Source organism: Acomys minous (genome assembly GCF_964271855.1).
Source record: "Acomys minous genome assembly, chromosome: 6".
NCBI lineage: Eukaryota > Metazoa > Chordata > Mammalia > Rodentia > Muridae > Acomys > Acomys minous.
Genome location: NC_140487.1, coordinates 92,329,358 through 92,343,597, shown reverse-complemented (window position 1 = coordinate 92,343,597; position 14,240 = coordinate 92,329,358). Strand labels below are relative to the sequence as shown.

Sequence of the window (14,240 nt, the reverse complement as noted above, 5' to 3'; positions counted from 1 at the left end):
AGTCATTGGTTTCTCCCCCCACCCCATTTTTTTTTTAATTGTAGAACACTATACAGCCAGAGATAAAAAGCAAACAAAAGTGTTAACTCTAATAAAAAAAAAAGCATTGACTGTAGACTAAAAATAACACACGCAGAAAAGTTTGATTTGGATTCAGGTTTTATTAATGCCCCCTTTTTGCAAAATGCTTCCAGTTAAAAATCAATTCAGAGAATGCCACATTAATAAACAAGTGTGTCTTTCTGAAGGGCGCGCGCCCACACACACACACACACACACACACACACACACACACACACACACACACACACTCACGCACACACACAGAGTGGGGCCAGGAGAAGAAGGTTGTTATAAACTGCTCTTAGACCTTAGTAGAGAAGAGCCTCGTGACTGAGATTGAAACAAAGTACCTGAAGTTTATTCAGGGTCATCTGACCCAAGAACCATAGATAATGTGCAAGTTGTCACCAGCAGGAGGCAGTGTGGTAGCTGGGTCCCACTTTCCCTATTTGTAAAATAAGATGTTTGCTTTCAATGGCCTCTGAGGATCTCAGGGTTTGTTCTCAAGCTTGTTGGTTTGTTTGTTTGTTTGTTTTGGTGTTTTCGCTGGGAGCTATGCTTGTGCATCCAATGGGAAGTTTGCAAGACAACCGCATCATGGCAGGTGTTGACAGTGTTTTTGACCAGTGCTTTCCAAAAAGCCTTCACATTTGCAAAGTGCTGGTAAATGAATCCGTTCCTACACTAGTCCCCAAACAATTGTTTTTACGATAACTGGTCATTTTCACTCAAGTACTTGCTTCACTGTATTCGGTTGTTTTGTTTTCTGCCTCCACAGAACTGGAGTTTTCACTCTAGGGAGGAAATCTAGCAGCCTGCTCTTTTAGATGCCTTGGGCTGTTGAGTCCATAGGCTACTAACCAGGTGCATCAGTTTGGGGAGGTCATTCACCCCTCTCTGGGAGGCCCAGCAAATCCCCACCAGTCAGCGAAGGGAAGGGAAGCAGGTCACAGTCCTGAGGCTAGTCTGGGCCTCTGTGGTTGCTGGGAGAAGGCTTCTGTTCAGCAGGGCACATTTGGAAGCTGGCTGTACTCTCTCGGTGGCACCCCACTATAGCTGATCCCTAACTCTGCCACGTGCAACGCCCCAGAGCAAAGAGTGCTGGGATAAGAGTCTGGACACACACAGGGGGCCACGTTCCCAGAGCTTCTGCTCCACCAGGCCAATGCAATCTGCTCCGCAGGAGCTGGAAGGCCCAGTTGTGGGCCCTTGGGAGGGGGGGGCGGGGAGGGGGGGAGGGGACGGACCGGGCCTGGGTTGGGGAGATGAGTGCATCTTCTCTCTGCAGGGGGTCTGGAGCCTGCCCTGCCCCACATGAACTTTAAAGACGTAAAAGAATAGGATGAAACTGCTGGTGTTGGGCTGGGCTTCGTTTTTTTCCCGGGGAACACCAAGTCTGGCCCATCTCTGCACAACGGGCCAGACCCAGAGGCCCTGCCCGTCCTGCCCCACCTCATCCCACGCCCATCCTGCCCCCCTCATCCCATCTCCTGTCTCTATTACTTACCCCCCAGAGCCTTAGCTGGCCTGGCCTGGGGGTGACCACTGCCTCCTGCTCTCTCCTTTCCACCTTCCCAGGGCCTGGATGGCCTTTGAGTAAACAGATAGCCCAGCGAGGTGTGTGATCAATTAGCTTTGCTGAAAATACAATCATTTTGTTATTCCAAGCTGATGAGGAGGCCTCTTCGGCCTGCTCTCCCAGCCTCCACATGCCAATCAGCCCATGTCACCGATATAATTTTCCACATAAACACAACCTTTGTGCAACATCTACTCTTGTAAATAGATGTAATTCCCTAACCAAAATAGCGCACTTGGAGGGGAAATGGATATTATGCATGCAAAAAGGAAAGCTGGTGATTTTTACACTTTCCAGGCAACAAAAGATTACCCCTAATTGCAAATGGGGAGGGGGGCTCAGGGCAGGGCAAGGAGGGGGCAGCTGATGGGAGGCTGGAGAGGGAGGGCCTGCATCCAGTGTGTGTGTGTGTGTGTGTGTGTGTGTGTGTGTGTGTGTGTGTGTGTATGCGTGCGAGAGAGAGAGAGAGAGAGAGAGAGAGAGAGAGAGAGAGAGAGGGAGAGAGAGAGAGAGAGAGAGAGAGAGAGAGAGAGAGAGAGAGAGAGAGAGATGGAGAGAGAGAGACCACCAGGAACTGCCTAACCAGGGATTTGTCCTATTTAGGGCAGTGGGGAGAACGTGGTTGTTGTTGTTGATATCTGAAAGGAAACGGGGATACTTAATTATAAGGTTTGGTCTCTCTCGCCAGGAGAGAGCCCTCTGAACCCTTAAACCATACACATCCTGCCGGAGCGTTCCCACTGCGCCCACTGCGCGGGAACAGCTTCGGTGGGCTGTGGACCGCCAGTCCCTCTGTAATGCACTGGTGTGTCTCTCTCAATGTTCTGCTCATTTCCGTAGACTCCTAAATTAGACCTTGAAAGCGGCGGAAGTAGCCGCGCAGCTAAGGACTGAGAGCACCGCAGAACCCACTGTGTAATCCCAGCCAGGTCCCGGCACTCCCGAGAGCTATAGGAAAGAAGGCAGAGGTAAGCCTGAGCCTCTTGCCTCCCTCCCGGTGCCCCCTGGTGCACAGGAGTGGAAAAGCCCTTTGAGTCTATCTCAGCCTGCCCGTGGTCCCAGGCTGACTCTAGGGGAAGAATGAGGGCTCCAAAGGGAGTGAGCAGCCAGCAGGACTTCCTAGGATGGTTGGGTGGCCCTCTCCAGCCTAGGCAGTCAACCTCTGGGCTCTACCTCTGTATATCCGGAAGGCCACAGGATCGCAGAAGATGTAATTGCAAAGATGCGCTATTAGCAGGTGAGTGATGACATCTAGGCCTGGAGAAATCCTTGATGCCTTTGCAGAATACTTGGAGGTCTTTGTACTCAGTCTGAGTTTAAAACAGCAGTGAAGAGCAGGCCAGGCAATGCAGGTCTGTCAGTCCGTGTACAAAGGGAAAGAGAAGAGACCAGCAAACATGGGGTACAAAAAACAAGTAGTAGTGACTATGGGACTCTCAGCTTCTTTCTTGGGTTTGTCCCCAGGCCTGGGGAAGGTGTTTGTGGCTCTGTAATCTGTTTGCTACAAAAGGTTCTCTTCCCTGATTCTCTCCCCAGCCCCCACAAAACTCAGCTAAGGAACCTTCCCCCGAGCATCCCTTCGGTCCTTCGTTTCTGAAGCCCATCTGAAACTCATTAGCTGCTTGGGATGATTGTCATGGGAGCCCTTGATGGAGAACAAGAAAGGGAGAGGGGTGGTTTTAAAGGCTTCTATGTCTAATGGGGATGGGGATGTGGATGCGGGAAGAGGTTTGGAAAACTGGCTATTGAGGAAGGACCCCAGGTATAGGGGCCAACTCCTCACCTAACTCTGGGCTTAGAACCACCTCCCACTGCCTTCTCCCATCCCCACAGCCTTTGTCTCTCTTAGCTCCTAGAACTGCCAGCCCCCTTTGGGTCTCCTTTGCTACAGGAAAGATCCCTGCCTGATCCCAGGGACCCATTCAGCATCCCAGGACTCTGTTCTATGACGTTAATTTCTGCCCTTTGAAGATCAAGTGATTTTTTTTTTGTATTTCCAATAATGAAATCTTAAACTATAACAAATATCGGGGTATAATATAATATATTTAAATTGCAGAACCGAGAATCTTATAATAGAGTTTTCAAAATGTAGAGTGTGAAATTAAAAAAAAAAAACAACTTCGCATTGCAGAGTGTGGAAAACCTAGAATTCTGGAATCATATACTGTTAGAGTTCTTTTAAAAAGCAATTTAATATATTCACATAAAAGCCTTAAATCTTCGCAGCACAAACATCAGAATTAAGGAATTTTGGGAATGGTGGAATTGTAAGTGTAATTCTTTTTTTTTTTTTTTTAGAGCATTAGAAATAAGGACAAAGTGGGGCATAGCGGTGCTGAGGCACGTGCAGTGAGCTTGAGGCCAGCCTGGCCTACATAGTGAGTTCTTGGACAGCCAGGGCTATATAAGTGAGACCCTGTCTCAACCCCCCTCCCCCCGCCAAAAAAATGAATAAAGAAAGAAAAGAAATACAGGTGAGTTAATGCGCAGAAGCACGGGCTCGTGGACACTAACAGAGACCGACCACACGCACAGTAGAGTGTTAGAATATTAAACTCCAGAGCACGGTTGGCCTCATCTTAGAACCAGAATGCCTGCATCCCGGAACAGCAGAATTAGAGACACAGAGCAGTTCGTGGTTACAGACTTTGGATCTAGGCACTTAGAACCACAGAACGTTACAACTGGTGTCTGTTTTGTGAGAGAAGTAGGAGATGTACAAATCCCAGAATTTTGGAATTACAAGATTTCAGGCATAGCCTGGGAGGGATCCGCATGCCTGTGAGCTCCACTCTTAGTGCAGTTGTATTTGTGTCTTTGCCCGCACAGGTACACACACACATGCGAGCACAGTCTCGGAGACTGGTGCTTACATCTAGACTACACACTCTAATTTGGCCATCCTTATACCCACTAGAGCTACTGATGTCTTTTCTGCCTCTTTTTTTTTCTCTACCTCCCAACACTACAAATTCCTACTAGCCTGTTTTTTTTTTCTTTTCCAGAGACAGCTTACTTTCATTTTGCAAATCACCCCGCGTCTTAATTCACCATGCCTGTGCCTCACAGGACAAGTTTTTGAATAAGATGTTTAAGATGTTAGTGATATGACGCTTTGGTTCCTTTGGGACGCAGGAAGGATCACAGAAGAGATGGAGCAGAAGAATGTGTGTGGCCTGTGGCAGAGATGGCAGCAAACACGTCCTCCCAGAAGCCACATCACCTATCCTTTCTTGGAAGGAGGCAGGAGCCAAGGTGGAGGCTGGGAGAGCAGCCGGGGCCTGTCTAGGTGAAAAGGAGACTGGAAACTGTAAACCATTTCATGCTTATTTATTTTATGATCCTCGTGGGCTGGGGTTTACACAAACTGAACAACATGTGGATTAGATAATTTGCCAGGGATGAACAGCCTCCGATGTTATCAGGTTTGGAGGCGATTAAAGCCAGGTTGATGAGGATGGTTTGGCGATGAGTTGATGGCAGTATCCACGTCAGGGAGATGCAGAGGCTCCTCACCACGCCGTAAATCCCTGCAGGGGATGGCACAGTGGAAGAGGGTGGTCAGATAGCTACCGGAGAAGTAACTTTCAGGATTCTATTACACCCCTGAGGGACAAACTCAAAGCAAAATACAGGCGGCATCCGGGGCGCTCTGATAATTTAGAAGACACTGGCTTCCTAGTGAATCTACTCCAATATACTGCTAAGGGATTAACCAAAGAATGTGAATCCGCCGGCCTTTTTTCTCAAGCTCTGTAAGGACAGGCATGCAGGCTTTCCTTTGTTTTTGCTTTTTTTTTTTCTTCTGGAACTCACAGGGTCTTCAGGTTCACCTATAGCACCTCAAAACTCCATACCGAGAGAGGAAGGGGGGCCAGAAATCCCAAGAGATCAGTCAGCGCCTTAGAAACAAAATGGGGGTGGGGTGGGGTGGAAAGCAATTCCTTTTTATCTAGTTGAATTATTTGCCTATTTCAAATACTTTTCTTAACAGACTGCTTGGTTTAGAGATTGGAAAGCCGCACAGCCAATGAAACCGCAGCTCTCCCTGATGTCTAAGGAGGCTACTTCGAAGGAGTCGAGAGTTTTCTAAAACTGCAAACACCGGAGAAGCGTAAGACAGAAGGTTCTGCGCGCATAGCATAGCCTTGCCTATGTGCTGTGCGCCTCCAGGCAAGTCACACTTCCTCTCTGATCCCCCAATAAGCCCACCCACAAATAGGAAGTTGCCTTAAATAATCTCAGTGTGGGAGTAAAGATATTAGAAACAGGAACAGAACCATTTGGCTTTGTTTCCCTCTTACGAGTTGCGTTTCAGCTCAGCCAGGCGGGTGCTCCGATTTATTTCAGAGGCCGCTCAAGCAAAAATCGCTGTTTTCATGGCTCTCACTGTTGATTTCCAATAGTAAACAGAGAAACTCCGACCCCAGACTTCCTAGATGATTGGCTGTGGCTCTTGCACACCCTTTCCAGTGGTGCGGGTGGATCATAGTGAAACAGTGACAAATGCCTGCTCGGTTCTTAAAGAAATACAGAAAGAAATGTGGAAACTAGAAAATAGCATAGCAGCTGGGGGGTCAAGGGGCCACACACGGTCTGAGTCAGTTTCTGCCCCTGTAAAAGTGAAGGGGAGAGAGGGAAAAAAATCTCAAGGTTATCTTCCTGAACGCAGTGCCCAGACAGCCGTGGTTCTGAAGTACAGCATTGGGGGACACAATGCTCCATATACACACCTTAACCTTCAGGGGCCATCGAGGCTGATTCTGGGGTCGGGAGCAGTAGGGCCGAGGGACAAGGACAATGTCCCGTTTGTGAACAAGCTCCTTTCACTGTAGGCCAAAGAAGGGGTGAGCAAGGTGAGTAGAGGTGGTGGTGAGGGCTCTCTGTCACAGTCCCACTGGAAGTCAGCAGTTAGTCAAAGATGCTTGAGAGCAGCGAGGCTATGGCAGCCCTGACAAACCACAGGAAAGACCACAGGTCTCAGCTCAGGATGAACTGTAGTAAGGGCTGCGCTGCAAGGTTGGATGTTGGGCTGGCTGCTTGACCTGACACCTGGCTTCAAATCCATCACAGTATGAAATGTCCTTTTGTGGTGATCAGAACGGAGATTATTCCTGAAACATTTACCGCTGGATCTTTCTGGAACTCCAGGTGAGCTTGAGGGTGTGAGGCGACTGTTCATGATGACAAGACCCCACTCAGTCAGTTCAGCTAAAACCCCACCAGGACAGACCAAAACCATCCACCGTGGCCACACAACCAACCATCGTAGATAAATGGCCACATATTCTGTTCCATAACAAGGTGTTAGTTCAGGTAAACAATATTTGGGCCCCACAGAGCAGTCTGGTATGTTACAAAGATGGAATGAGGAGAAGGGGACAGAAAACAGTATCAGTTCAGTTTTGTTGTCGTTGTTGTTTTGTTTTAATAACTATAGCTGAACATAGAAGTTCTTGCTATAACCCCGGCACTCAGTAGGCTGAGAGAAAAGAATTTATCACAACTTGGAGGCCAGCCTGGGCTACGCAGGAAAACTTTGTCTCAAACGAAACAGAAATTACAACCCCAGTGCAGCTTCCCGGTGGGGGGGGCTGTATGAGGAAACAACCTGTCATTTCGTGGGCGCAGTCGCCCATCTCATTTGAGCAGCAGACCACATGACAGTCTGGAGCTAGAAACACAGGCACAGCCTGTGACACCTTCTGCTGCTGTAGACCTGCAGGATTACAACATGGTAGAACTCATGGGTGGGGGGGGGGTCTTGTGGAATCTCTCCACCTTGTCATGGGAAGTGGGGGTACCCAGAGTCCTTACCAGAATCCACAGGAAGTGGGGATCCTCTTCTGAAAGTCCTTTCTTCTGTCTTACCAGATTTTCTCGTGTTTCGGGGGCCAGCCTGGATGCTTCTCCTTGTGGCTAATCTCCCAGGGCAAGTAAACCAGGTATGCCGAGCATGGGGAGATGGGCAGTTCCCCCACGCCCCCAGAGCAGAGGCTTTGGGTGGGGAGGAGTCTCAGGAGGGCTCTCTTAGTGTTTGGTGAATAAACACTGAATCAGGTTTCTGGCCTGTCACTCTGCAGCCTTTCAGCACAGCAGGGCCAGAGGGGCCTGGGGGAGGTCCCACAGCACATGGAGAGGCTAGAATTTGAGGGGCTGAGGCCCAGGCGGGGCTGGCTCTGTGCAGTCAGTGGAGTCAGCATTTGCAGGCCTTGGAACTTCACACCTTTGAAAGGCTCCAGAGCAGCTCACAGGAAAAATAAACGGTTTCTTCCATCCGTGGTAGCTCAGCCATCCTCAGAGGCTGCTCGTCACACACAAGAAACCCTGTAAAAGGGCCCAGTGTTTCCTTTTCCACTCCCTGAAAGGATGTGAGCTGGCCTCTAAGAGCTGCTGGGGGTGAGCCTCACCCATCCGAGTCCTTGGTCCAGCCTGATTGCCCAGGGCATCCCACCTGCTCAGAAATTGAAATACCCACCCTGGGCCTTGATTAAGGAAGGCAGTGTGCGTGTGAAACTGTTTGGCACTTGGGATTTGCTTTATCAACCAACAGCGTCCTTCTTGTCTGTGTTGCCTCCAGCTAGTCAGAGTGTCTGCAGCAGCCACAGCTGCCTGCTCTGTACCCACGTGAGGAGAAATGAGCTGAAGGGCTCCTGGTTCCTGGCACACAGGGTTTCTCTGTAGGCGTCTCTTCTTCCTCTCATTGCCTGCTCCTCTTCTCTATGGGTCCCAGGTCTGTCATCTTGCAAGCAGAATTGGCCATGGGGACAGTTACAATCTAAAGCCTTTGCCAAGCTTCATTATGTGACAGAGCTGCAAAAAGAGAACAGATCTCAAGGCATGTTGAAAGCCACCGAAAAGAATGCAAGCATGACGGAGTCCCAGGGTTGTAACTGGCCCACCTCAAGGAGAGGTGGTTCAGGCAGGGACACTGGGCACTTTGGGCCTTCGGGAGGGCTTCCTGGAAGAGAATCTGACAGACATAGGAGATTTCTGCTCAGGTTTAGTTTGCTGCAGATGCTTGAGGCTCAGTCGGCTGGTGGCTCCTAAGAAAGTTGGGAGATGGCTCCAAGAATGTGCGCGTTCTCCCACCGGGCTTTACAGAGGTGGGAAGAACTGATTTAAAGTAGGAGCAAGAGGGTGGTGAACATAAGGACAGATTTCTGTGTGATTGCTCAGGGGTGATGGTGGGGGGCTGGGGGCTAGGGGTGGAGATAGTGAGGCCCCCCATCACATCAGGTGTTTGGATGCTCACGGGTGATGGTGGGGGGCTGGGGGCTAGGGGTGGAGATAGTGAGGCCCTCCCCGTCACAGCAGGTGCTTGGAGAGGCCGAGGACATGGTGAGAAGTGGGTTTTCCTGAGAGAAAGGCTAGGGTTCTGGCTTTGCAGCCCATCCCTAGTGACCAAACCACAGATGATGCTCCTAATATTTCAAAGTCCCACTTTTTAATATCTAGTTTATAATCATATCACATACAAGTTATATGTCATCATAATATGTAATTCATAAATGTCGCTAGTAAACCCTTCTCCAATTTATTTTGGGGTCTCATTGCAACAATGCGTGGTGGTGCATGCCTTTAATCCCAGCACTCAGGAGGCAAAGGCAGGTGGATCGCTGTGAGTTCGAGGCCAGCCTGGTCTACAAAGCGAGTCTAGGACAGCCAGGGCTACACAGAGAAACCCTGCCTCAAAAAACAAACAAACAACAACAACAAAAATAATAAAGAAAGAAAGACAAAGGAAAAAAAAGCATTTATCCCAGTATTAGAAATTCAGAGGGTGGGGTTCTTCATGTTGAAACTAAGATTTTAAAATATGACAATTTGATTTTTATAGGAATTAGGATCCTGAACCTTGAGGACTCTGAAGTAATGGAAAGTGACTCCACTTAGTTAACACACTCTTTCTGCTGTTCCTGGGAGGGGAAGCTACCCAATGGACTACATTAACCCAGCTTATAAGCGAACCTAGCAGGGAGGAAGGTGGGTAACTTTACTGATATTCACAGCTAAGAATGGGGCAGAGTGGAGGTGGGACTCGGATTTCAGCGAGAGATTGAAGTAATGGGATTTTCATTGACTTATTCTTACTGTTATTGGTGATGATGCATGTGTGCATGGTGGTGCATGTGTGCATGATGGTGCATGTGTGCATGATGGCACATGTGTGCATGATGGCGCATGTGTGCATGATGGTGCATGTGTGCATGATGGTGCATGTGTGCATGATGGTACATGTGTGCATGATGGTGCATGTGTGTATGATGGTGCATGTGTGCATGATGGTACATGTGTGCATGATGGTACATGTGTGCATGATGGTACATGTGTGCATGATGGTGCATGTGTGCACGATGGTACATGTGTGCACGATGGTACATGTGTGCACGATGGTACATGTGTACACGATGGTGCATGTGTGCATAATGGTGCATGTGTGCACGATGGTACATGTGTGCACGATGGTGCATGTGTGCATAATGGTGCATGTGTGCACGATGGTGCATGTGTGCATAATGGAGCATGTGTGCGTGCATGCATGGGCATGTGCATTCTGTGGCATGCACATGCAAGTCAGAGAACAACTGTTAGAAGTTGGTTCTCCTCTTCCACTTTAGATTCTGAGGACTGAACTTAAGTTATCAAGCTTGGGTGACAAAAGGCCTTTACCCATTGAGTCATTTCGCTAGCCCAAATTATGAGATTTTTAATACTAATAACAAATGTCCAGCATGAGAGTGCTAGGTGGTTCCGAGATCCAGAAAACTCTCTGCACAAGGCCCAGTGCTCAACACGTCAGGCTTTGCAGGTCTCACCTCTTTAGCCAATACTGGAACAAACGGGAATGACTTGGTCCCAGCAAAGCTTCCTGACAAAAGAAGGTGGCAGGTGGATTTAGCCCCTGAGCAACACTTGGCCAAGCCCAGTTCTCTAGACAGCTAGAAGACTCCTGCTCTGCCCAAGCACCCTGCTAAATGCCTCTTTTAGGAGCCCCGATGAGCCTCACTGGGGAAGCAGAGAGGTCTGCAGAGGCCAGGACAATTCCCCAGGGTGCAGGGCCTCCGAGTGTGGCCGCCCCTTTCTGTCCTAGAGAGGTTGTTGAAAAGCCTTCTCTGTAGTGCGCAGCCTCATTACTCTCCTCGGGGAAAACAATGTTAATTTTCCCCAAGCGAGAAGCAGCTGCACTTGCGAGCCAGCCTCATTTGGCTGCATGAATATTTATGGTCTGTCCCTTAATTAAGCCCAGAAACACAATCTATCCTGCTAACAGGGGCCACCGAAAGACTGGGAGGCCGTGTCAGGAACCAGCCTCTTGTGCCTGTGAAGTAGGGTTGTCAGCGAAACATTTGTTTCCAGAACTACTTGGCCGGGGCCAGTGTCCACAGGCGTGACGGGGTGGGCATTTCCTAAAGGTCAAGCACCTTTGTTGTGGTCATGTGCTACAGGCTGCCTGGCCACCTTGCCGGACAGGAAGGATAGCTGTTGTTCCAGGCCTGCCTGGGGTGGCATACAGGTGATCACAGGCCACCACCCCAGTGACAGTGACTCAGGTATTTCCTCACTGGGCCTCATGGGGCACTTTAGTGACAGCTGCCCAGAAAGGAAGGGTCCCAGTATGAAGCCAGAACTAGGTTTGATATGGATCCTGCAGAACAGGGGGCTCTCCTGACCTCAGTGCCCGCTTTTGTAAAGTGATGGAGGAATCACAGCACCATCCACCCTGTGGAGCTGTCACTGGGTGGGTGGGTGGGTGGGGGGCGGGGGTGATGAAAGAGCAGTTTGGGGAATGGACTCTGAGGTTTCCTTTCCTCTACATCCCCCTCCCTTAAGCCAAGGAGAGCTGACCATGCCCAGCCCAGTAACCTTGAAGGTTTCCGGAAGTCATAAATCTTACCTTTTCTTGCAGGGTCCTATCTTCAGAAAACAACTTTGGGCCTCATATCCTCTTCCCCAGAGCCAATAAACCAAGTAAACACCATAAAGCTCCTCACCCACCTGAGCTTCCACCCACCAGCAGAGTCGGGCCACGGCCAGGAACTTAGGGCTTTACCATGGAATAGTGAAGCTGTCCAGGGCTTCTCCTGACTTTGCCAGAATGGAGCCAGCCTTTCATTTCTCTTTCCTGTCTTCTTTTTGGTGATTCTCCTCTGTCTCCTCTGTGGGGCCTGGGTGAGGAAGGTGCTTTCCCAAGGTGGGTCTGGTCCAGGGCAATCAGCTCAAGCCTTAGCGAACCACACACCTTGTTAAACTCGAAAGTCAACAAGACCTGGAAATGGAGGAGACCCTCTGGCTGGAGGAGGAAGTGGAGGGCAGTGGGCCTTGCCCGGGAAGTCGGTCAAGGGCTGCTCTGGTGCCCTCTGCCCCTGCCTCTAGCTAGATGACTCCACCCATGGGGTCCTGGGACTTCCTGATCTCTTACCTTCACATCCTGTCCTTAGATCTGTCCCGGCAACAGCTCGGATGTGGAAGTGGCCTTCAAAGCCACCTGTCCCACGTGCTCCCAGCACCCATGGGGAGGCTGCAGGAATGGGGAGTGCCTTGCTCAAGGTCAAGGTTAGGGTAGATAAAGTGGAAAGCCACCTGAGCTGCAGTCAGGAGGGTTGGCCTTGCCGAGTCCAGCCTTCCCTTCTCCACAGGTGCACGTGACAGGTGCACATGGATGTGGGAGGGGCTAGAGCCTCCGATAGCACATTCTACCTATGGGGCAACTCACTGCTTTTTGCATTCAAAACCACCATCCTTACAGAAAAGCAAAGCCGGACCCAGCCAGTTTGGGAGTCTGAAGCAACAGGCCCCTGTGAACCCTTTGTAAAGCTGCCATTTATTGGAGCGTAACATGGGGATTATGTTCCACCCCTCACATACATTAGCCTGTCCCCTCAGGTTTTTTTTTTTCTGAAGATGAAATGAGACTGTGACTGCAAAGGTGCTTTATAAGCCAGATGTGTTTACTTATGAACAAGTGAATGTTGAGTGGTACCTATTAATTTTGTTTTTATTTGATGTTTGTTGTGCCTCCTGACTAGCCAGAGGGATCATCTGTCCTCTGGAGACCTGGGGCTTAGGTGCCAGTTCTACTAGCTCCAAAGGGCTAAGAGGAGGCTCAGGAGCTCTTCTAGGGCCATTCAGGGCAAGAGGACAGAAGGAGCCACAGGGTCAGGCTCAAGCCCCTTCCCCCACTGCCCATTCTCCTCTAGTCGTAGCTTGTGACTAGAACTGTGGCACGTGGGATAAACCAGCTCCATGTTATGACAGGTGAGTCAACGCACCTGGGAGCCCCACACCTGGCTTCTGTTTGCTGTTCTGAAGGGACCCCTGATCTCTGCCCAGCAGGCCTAGGGATGCTCTCCTGGGTACCAGCACAGCTGGGTCCCTATCTCTATACACTTTCCCACCAATTCTACCAGCACCTTTACTCTGGGGAGGAAACGTCATCTGCATACATGTTTTTTGATTCATTTGGCATGAAAGCCATCACAAAGCTTTGTCACAACCAGGAGGGGTGTAGGGACAGAGGGGAACCTTAACTAGCTTTTGGAACATTTTCCTTCTGGGTGGAGGAGACAGGGGCAGCAAATCATACTGTATCAGGAACAACCAATCTGACACTTTGGTGCCTGCCTGCTCCGTATCTTCCTCACAACTGGCAATCAGAGGCCAAGGCAGGTCTTCCTTGGGGCACAGAAAACTCTTTGGCTTGGCAATCAGTCCCGCGGATATTTGCCTTGATCCCTTTCAACAGCAGTGTCTTTAGCTAATGGTGGGCAGGGCGATTTCCTTTCTCAGCTGTGATGTGGTGTTTGTGGACCCCATACCCCACATCCGTCCATGCCATTCCAGCTGTCTAGATTACAATTCTCCTTCACAAGTTCTGGAATGATATTCAGCCTTGGAGGCCCCGGCTACAGTTGAACACAGCCTTCCTCAGTCATTCTGGGTAGAGCAACTGCCAGCTCAGGAGTTGGTGCTGAGCAACACAAGTGGGGTTTACCAGAGTGGATGGATGGATGGGTGGGTGGGCGGATGAAAGGACGTCAGAGGCTGGAATAACCTATCTTTTTATCTCTTCCCATCCCGTGTCTCCTGAAGCATACGAGGCCCAGGTGTTGCGCAGGTAGAGATTTAGCAAATGCTATACAAATAATGACTGAGCTTTCAGTGAATAAATGGTTATGAGGATCTATGTAAGGAGCATGAGGTATAGGCGAGCCTTAGGCTGAGTGGATGCTGACGTGACAGCTATAATATATGTCTGCCCCAAGCCTGCACCTTTGAGTTAATGTGAAAACCTTGCATGGAAAGCTGCACGATCCGTTCCATTTACTTATGAGATAAATGTCACAAGGAACAGAAATTAGCGAATCAGTACGTGGACCAGAAATGAGGACAGAAAGGAATAAGCAAACAAAGTAAGGAAGACAATGAATATATACATGAATACTAGAGAATTAATATATAAGTGGCTGTTGGAAGAATAAAGGAAGGAATGAGTAAAGGTTAATTACGAAGGAAAAAAAAAACACATTCCATGTGACGTGTCATGTATTGACAAAAGCCTGGAAGGCAGGGTTGTCCAAAGTCAGCTCTTCCT

At 49.5% G+C, this 14,240-nt stretch overlaps 1 long non-coding RNA gene across 2 annotated transcripts; it reads right to left on the bottom strand.

The window, feature by feature from the left end:
* Nucleotides 1-4,958: 4,958 nt before the first annotated feature.
* On the bottom strand, nt 4,959-12,268 carry LOC311599019. Of its 2 annotated transcripts, XR_014779757.1 has the most exons (6): nt 12,069-12,268; nt 11,645-11,805; nt 10,465-10,517; nt 7,463-8,458; nt 6,379-6,474; nt 4,959-5,175 (listed from the first exon to the last, which is right to left on the bottom strand). It is a non-coding gene; the product is annotated as an uncharacterized lncRNA (long non-coding RNA). The 2 variants fall into 2 exon arrangements; XR_014779758.1 differs by lacking the exon at nt 10,465-10,517.
* Between the last annotated feature and the right edge of the window lie 1,972 nt (nt 12,269-14,240).